Raw genomic sequence first — 6633 nt, 5'->3', positions numbered from 1 at the left:
TGGCTCTCAAACAGCTTTGTCCCCAGGACGCCTGCTTGGCTAGTCAAGGTCTGGGCTGACAGGCAAGCCAGCCTTCCCAGGTTATTCTCAGACGTTTTCCAGCTGCAGAGAGGAGCCAGGCAGGAAATCAGCCAGCAGCGTGGTGGGAATGGCTGTCCTGGGAAGGGGAAGGGCACGGGATGCCATGCATCCCAGCCATTCGTTGCAGGAGGCAGGCTTCCCAGGGCAGAGCTCTGACAGATACTAAAGGAAGACTCAAATCCCTTTGATTTTTAACTGTCTGGGTCCTGATCCCACAACGCTGTCTGTGCTGCCTGGGAGAAGCCACCTGCACTGAGTGATCTTCATTTACATGTTGTGACAGTGATTTATTCTCCAGTGAAGCTCTCTCTGCCTCCGCTCTCTGCTGGCTCAGCTGTGCCCCGATTCCCCTGCCAGGAGCTCATCCTCCTGTGCCCCCTTCCCAATGGGGAAGGGAGCAGCACCAGCCCATCTTTACAGAAACCCTTGGGGCTTATGGGCACCAGCATCACCAGGTCGTTGCTTTCTCTGCCAGCGATGTGTGCTGCCAGGAAGGGGGGAAGATGGGAGCAGGGGAGTCGCTGTGGCTCCCCAGCAGAATCAAGACACATTCAGACCCTTCCCTGTCCCCAGGAGCTGAAGACCATGAGCTCTGGTCTTGTCTTGATGCTCTGGTCCTGTCCCTGCTTCCTGGGCTCAGGGTCTGGGCACTGCAGCATGGAAGTGATGGAGTAGCCCAAAGTCCAGTCCACAAGGGAGGAACTCTCAGTTTAGACCCCAAAGAGAGGTGGTGACTAACTGCCCCTCGGCTGAGGAGTCTGGGCTCCTGAGGAGGGGTCCCACCTGCCTTGTCCCACCGTGTCCTTAAATCCCCCTGTGGATGTGGTGATGGAGGAGGCATGGCTCACACATGCAGTGAGGGATGGTCCTTCTCCAGGGAATTCATGTTTTAAACAGGCAGGACAGAGCAAGAAGGGGAACTGAGGCACGGGGCCATGAAAATGGTAACCTCACCCAGCAGCAGTGTGAAAATACCACCCAAAGATAATGCCCCCCTGGGAGCCAGTGTGACCATGGGGGAGGCTTCCTTCCTCACTCTTTGCCCCTCTGCACAGGGCAGAGGGTGATGCCCTGCTCATCCCCAGGCTGCCAAGCAGAAGAAACCCCCTTCCCTGGCTGCATCACTGTCTGTGGCATCTGAGCTGCAGATTCAGACCCCAAACTTCCCTCTGAGTCAGTAAATCTCCTCCTCTCACTGCCTGTAATCTCCCTGCAATTCCTCCAGCCAGGAAGGGACCGGAGCAGGTTTAAGCAGGTGATGTCTGCAGCCCTACAACATTTAATCAGGTTGTTTTCACCAGATTGGCCTTTGAAAGCCTCAGAAGTTCAGAGGGGGTTTCACACCCCCAACCTCTCCCTGCACACAGGCTGAATGGTTCCTGGCCAACTGAAAAACCTCCTGCTCCATAAAGTAATTCTCTGTTGGAGAAGCTTTCTCAGCAGAAAGCATGCTCATCAGGAAAACCAAGCCGATGGGATTGTAGGTATTGATTTTTTTCCTCCTTCTAACACTATTCAGCTGCCTGGAAAACATCTCTGTAGCAACTGATAGTCACTCTGGGGCAGCCTTGTCATTGCAGGGGCTCAGCAGCAGGTTACCTCCATGCAACTCTCTTGTCCTACCAGCAAGTTTTTTTTTCCCAAAAATTGAAAGGAAGAGTTTAAAATCTGCCTTTTGATGCCACAAAAGAGCCCCTTGGCCACGTGCAGGTGTGGGCCCTGTGCAAAGCTATACAGGCCACGAGCAAAGCAGCTTTTGGAGCAGGATGGTGCTGCCAGGTTGGAGCTGGGCTGTGGTGCATAGGAAACCCCCTGGTAAACAGATGGGAGCAAAATTATTTTGGCAGCATAGAATGGTTTAAAGGTACCTCATTGAAACGTTGTCTCCAGCCTGAAGAGAGCACTCCAGCCAGTGATGGAGCTGCCAGGGTTTGAAGTCGACGCAGGGTAATAACAACAGAATAATGCCTGGGAATGCTGCACCCCAGGGCTCAGGTTCCCTGGGACAGTGCTGGGCTGTCTCTACATCCCAGACCCTGCTCTGCTCCCCCCCACAAGTCAGCATGACAGCTGCCTCACTGGGATCAGACCCCTTCCAGCATCTGCTGAGCCTCAGCATCTGGTAGCTAATGAGCTCTCCAGCAAGCCGGCATTAGGAGGCCCAATCAGCATTATTTCATTTATAAACAGGAAGCAGCTGTCCCCCCCCCTTGCTTACAGAGCTGGGTTTAAAATGCATTAACCCCTCCCTGCAGGGCTGCCTGGGAAGGGGGTTCTGCTGTGTGCTCTCAGGTGTGGGGCTGTGTTGGGCTCATACCTGTCCGGTGCTTCCCAGAGCTTTCCCATGCTGGGGCAGCACATTGCTGCCTGGATCTGTGTGGGATGTGCTGGGATGCTGGGTGGGGACAGGGAGGAGCCCTTGGACCTTCACCAGCTCTGAGTCCCTGAAGGAGGGGCAGGATGTGGGGCATGTTCCCAGGGTGGCTGTTCCTGGCTCCTGAAGCCATCCCTGCACTGCAGTGCTGGTGCTGGGATCCCCTTTGGGTGGGAGTTACCCAGGGTGAGGACACCACCTTCCAGGGAAGATGGATAATGAATTTTGCAGCTGGGTCAGAAGAGAGGTGACCGACCCTGCACCCAATCTGTCCTGGAGCCAACTCCAGCAGACCCTGTGCAGCTGAGGGAGCAGCAGCACAGCACAAGCTGCACCGAGCCATCCATCACTGTCCCCAGCAATTTGTCCTACATCCTGGAGCTGTCACAGGCCTCGTCACAGCTCGTGCAGCTCACCAGCCCTGCCAAGCAGAGAGGACGTCAGGAAGGAGCCTGCCATCGCTCTCCAGGGCGTGTTATGGATGCTCCAGAAGGGAAAAGATCCAGGTTTCCTTTTCACACCTTGGCATCGTGGGGGATTTTGATTTAGTTGGGGATCTGCTGCCCACAGAGATGGGAATCTCTTCTGCTTTGCCCTGCACCGAGCCCCCTGGCCCCAGGGATGGAGTTGGCTGGATGCACAGTGCTCTGAGCATCCTTGGAGCTGCCTGGGTGGAAACCCACAGCCCCACACTGGCCAGGGAAGGGTCCAGCTGCTCAGATATCCTCCTCTGGACAGCCAGAGCCTCCCAGACGATGGGAAAAGTGAGATGTGGGTGGATGGAGAGAGGCATTTGGCCTCCTAAAAGATAAGGAATTTCTTCTTGTCACAGTGTAGCCCAGCTGGAAGCTTCTCCAGCCTCCCCAGTGCCTGATTTTCCCCCTCAGCAGAGAGAACTGGCTTCATCACACAGTTTATACCCACCACCCTCTGTGCCTGGTTGGGTTTAAGGCACCTGAAGACTATTCCAGCCTTGCCAGGAGCTGCTCAGAGCAGGGTCCTGCCCTGCCCTTCTGGGCTGGGAACTTGTCCCTCCTCTGCCTTGCAGGAGTGAGCAGGGGCACACGCTGCAGGGAGGCTCAGCACCAGGCACCAGCGAGCTGAGGGGTGCGATGAGAGGCAGGATGAGCCCAAGGCAGAGCCTGGCCAAGGCTCAGCACAGCCCTGGGCACAGCACACCCATGATCCCTGCACCAGGGATGCTCTCCAGAAACGGGGGAGATGGAGCTTGGGTCCTGCCCTGGGGGGACTGGGCAGCTTGTCAGAGCTGTGATTGGCATTCAGGGGCTCAGGCAGCAGCAGCCAGCCCGGGTTATTCCCACCACACAAACACCATCTGCACCCTCAGAGCGGAGCCTGGAGCCGCTGGCAGGGTGTGGCACCTGCTACAAGGAGCTCGTGGTGTGGGTGATGCCCTTGAAACCCTGCCCTGCTGGGTCAGCTCAGAGGTGGGGAGGGATGCTGCTGGGGAGAAACTACACGGGGGAAGAAGAGAAACAGGGTGGATGGATGGAGGGAGAAGAGGGAGATGGGAGCCTGTCAGCCCCTGGTGATGCCAGCATTGGGTTTGGGGTGCTGGACCACCCCAGGCACTGGTTGCTTCTTCATCACTGGCATTGCAGGGGCTGCTCAGGCTTAGCTGGAAGGCTTCAGTGCCCTGCCTGGGAAAGCTCCTTTTTATATCCTGCTTGAGGTCTGCTCCCAGCTCCACAAATGGCCTTTTTGGCAAAAGAAAAACCCATAAAAATACATATATATATATCTATACATACAGGGTATATCAGACAGGACAAAGTTTTCCACCTCTCTCCCATTTATCATCCTGAAGATGACTAAAGCATGTGGCCTCCTTGCCCTACATCCACACGCCAGGATCTCTTTCTTCTGTATTTTTTCTCTTTTCTTTTGTTTTCTCCTCTAACCCAGTGATGTTCCCAGAAATCCAGCCTGGCCTCAAGGTACTAAAGATGTAGGGAGCAGCCTGCAAACTCCCAGATGCGCTTCAGGCTGCCAGCAGCCAGCAAAGCCTCGAGGAGCAACGGGCTGGGCTGCAGGAGGAGCCTGGACCATGGAGAGGACGCTGGGATTTACTCACAGTGCAGCTGGAGATGCTGGAGAGAGGTGGGAATGTTTTGTTTAAATGTCTGTGAAAGGGGAAAAAAAAACCCCAAAACTGCAAAGAAATGCAAAAATAATGTAAAAAAAACCCCAAAATTCAATGAAATGCAAAAATAATCTGCAGAATGCAGGTGTTACACTGAGCTGCTTCCAGCACCGTTAGCATATGTGGTGATTTATAGAGGGGTTTTAATTGGATACCCAGACCCCAGGGTCACATCTGGAAATCAAACAAATACCAGGAGCAGCTTCAGCTCCTGACATGCCCTGGAGTGGGTGCAGACACACACGTGAGCAGAGTGCTGTGGTGACCTGAGGGTGCAGCTCGACCCAGGGAAGATGCTGATGGGTTTAGGAAGGAGCAACCTCACTGCTCATGACAGGGCAGCTCCTGCCCAAGAAAAGAGCAGGAGACCAACTATTTCCAGCTGCACTGGGGAAACTGAGGCAAGGAAGCAACTTAACACAGGATGCCAGGTCAGTGCTGGTTTCTTTTCCTTTTAAGTGCTGGGCCTGATTTATTTCTGTGGTGTGTTTGGCACCATTCTGGGGAGAGTGAAAACAATAACAGCTATTAAAGATAATAATCCCCAATGATCTGCTGACTCATGGGTTAATTCTCACCCACAAACAGACAATTAATCCCAGGATGTAAAGCATTTTAACAAAATTAATGGTGAAAAAGGAGCAAGGGGCCCTTTTGTGGGGTTGGGTTGTGTGGTGGGGTATTTTTTTTCTAAGTTCCATTAATTCTTTGTTCAATTGATGCATATTCAAAGTGGTTTAAGTGGGGCCCTCACTGTTTCAATTAGCATTAATGCACAATTATTTTCTTCCCTGTATTTATGCTGCTCTTGAAGGGCACAGGGGTTGGGGGTTGAGGTGGGGTTTTTTTACATTTATATGTTAATTTGGTGTTTTTTTTAAATATCCTTCCCAAACCTGTTTGCACAGTGATAAAGTGTAATGAACATACAAACAGGAGGGGGATAAGGTTTTTAAAAGGGGAGGTAATGGCAGGACAAGGGGGATGGAGTGAAGCTGGAGGAGGGAAGGGGGAGATGAGATGTTAGGGAGAAGTTCTGTACAGAGAGAGTGGTGAGGGGCTGGAACAGGCTGCCCAGAGAGGGGGTGGGTGCCCCATCCCTGGGGGTGTTCAAGGCCAGGTTGGATGGAGCCCTGGGCAACCTTGTGTAGCTCCAGGCCTGGAGGTTGGTGTCCCTGCCTGTGGCAGGGGGTTGGAGCTCTGGGACCCTTGGGGTCCCTCCCAACCCAGCCCAGTCTGGGATTCAATGAATGAGAGGGAGAGATTTACAGCTAAAACACTACAGGGAGGAAGGGGCTGCCTATCAAAGCAGGAGATAAATCCTGGCTTTGACCAGATCATAAGGTATAATTGGCTCTAACGTGGAGGCTGCACAGAATCGATTCAGCCCTCGGTGCTGGCTGCTGCCTGGGGGCCCTGAACAGCAACTCGACCCTGCGGTGCCACAGCTGAAATCACTGCCTCTCCCTGCCCGTGGGATCCCTGTGTCTGGCGCTGGGATGTACCAGGGGGACCAACCCAAAGGGATCCCTGGGAGCTTTTGGGGTTCTGTGGTACCTCTGTGTGTTGGAGCAGAGCTGCAGCAGGGCGCTGGGAGCTCACCTGGGCTTGGAGGAGGTGATGCTGGATTTTGGAGTGCTGGAAGTTGCCTCCCTCCCACACTGTGGGGTGAAGGGCAGGAGCTTCCCCATCACAGCACGAACTAGGGGTTTGAAATGAAAGGAAATAAGTACAAAATCAGAGAGTCACAGAACTGCAGGGGTTGGAAGGGACCTCCAGAGGTCATTGGGTCCAACCCCCCTGCCAAAGCAGGGTCCCTAGGACATCGCAGCTTTCCAGCAGGTACTTCAGGCTGGAGAACAACGAGGGTAAAAGGGATGCTTGGGGGGATGCTGGGGGTCTGGCTCAGGCTCCCACGGCCCTTGGGTATGGCTGGGGTGGGTACAAAGCAGAGCTGGGATTCCCAGAGGAAGGGCCCAGCACTCCGGTTCCCCACAGAAATGCTGCATCCTCA

This window comes from Gallinula chloropus (genome assembly GCF_964237585.1).
Source record: "Gallinula chloropus genome assembly, chromosome: 22".
Lineage (NCBI taxonomy): Eukaryota > Metazoa > Chordata > Aves > Gruiformes > Rallidae > Gallinula > Gallinula chloropus.
The sequence above is the reverse complement of the archived record's forward strand: the minus strand, read 5'-3'. Positions refer to the sequence as shown.